Below are 1169 nucleotides of genomic sequence, written 5' to 3'. Positions count from 1 at the left end.
GCTGGCCGCACCGTGAGCACCGGCGTGTCTGGCGCTGCTCAGACCGGCGTCAACTTCGCCGGCAACGTCGTCGGAGGTGTGATTGGAGCCAAGTCCAACGCCATTGGTGCCGCGCAGAACGCCGCCGGCAGAGTGGCCAACACTCTCACCGGAGGCCTCGCGGGCCGTCTTGGACTTACCGGCAACGGCGGCGCATCCGGAAGCATCAGGCTGGGCTAGAGATCTGGACCAACGACACCCTTGAGCGTCGAAGCTCGAAATTGAAAAATATAAACTATAACATTATTCAATGTAATTATTTAAAAACCTACGCATCGCCACACTAATGTCGCCTGACAACTAGAGTTGCAAACGAAGTAGACGATTCATTTTATTTCCTTAGCTCGAATCGGGGTTGCTAATAGTTTTAGCTTATACAGCAAATACTTTCTGCTTGACGGGACACGGTGATTGCTACACCCAAAAAGCGCGTTCTTGTTTCAAGTCCAGCAATGTACTTAATTTGTAGTAGCCTTGAATTGAGGTCTGTGGGGCTCGATAGCTAAGAGGTAGGTTTAAACGTAACTTACGACATAACGCACATGAGTACAGGAGAGGTGTAGAGAGGCGTCTACTAACCTACCCAGTTATAACCCCACTGAAAAATCTCACTCAGGAGTGAAATACATAGGAAAACTGATAGTTGACAAAAATTGTCCTCCGCCATCATGGAATTTTATAGCATATATGCCGCCCTACAGCGAGTAGGGAACTTGAGTAATTACTATGCAGTAGAATAGATTTGGAAGTCCACTAGAAAAGCTTGATACTGGAAAGTCTGGTTTCTATTCATCAAAATACATGGTTGATTTGTTTTGGTAAACACACAACTGTAACAGTGGCTGGATAAAGAGGGGGGGGGGGGGGGGCTTAAATTTATGCATTCCTGAAGTTCACATACAGAACATGTCTGCTACTGTCCCTTCCTATCCCCACTGCCCTCCCCCTACTTAATTTACCCTTTTGTGTGATGCCATATGAAGCATGATGATCCCATTTCATTCAATTCCATTTATTTTTTAAGGTGAAATTCTATTGGATTGCCTCTGGTTGAAGTGAAATTAAATACCCTTTTTTTTAAATTTAAATTAAAAATACATTTAAACTTCTCCTACGATAAGTATAAATTG

The sequence above is a fragment of the Frankliniella occidentalis genome, unplaced genomic scaffold (assembly GCF_000697945.3).
Source record: "Frankliniella occidentalis isolate FOCC.00 unplaced genomic scaffold, Focc_3.1 Scaffold2, whole genome shotgun sequence".
Classification (NCBI taxonomy): Eukaryota; Metazoa; Arthropoda; class Insecta; order Thysanoptera; family Thripidae; genus Frankliniella; species Frankliniella occidentalis.
This window is presented reverse-complemented; position numbering follows the sequence as displayed.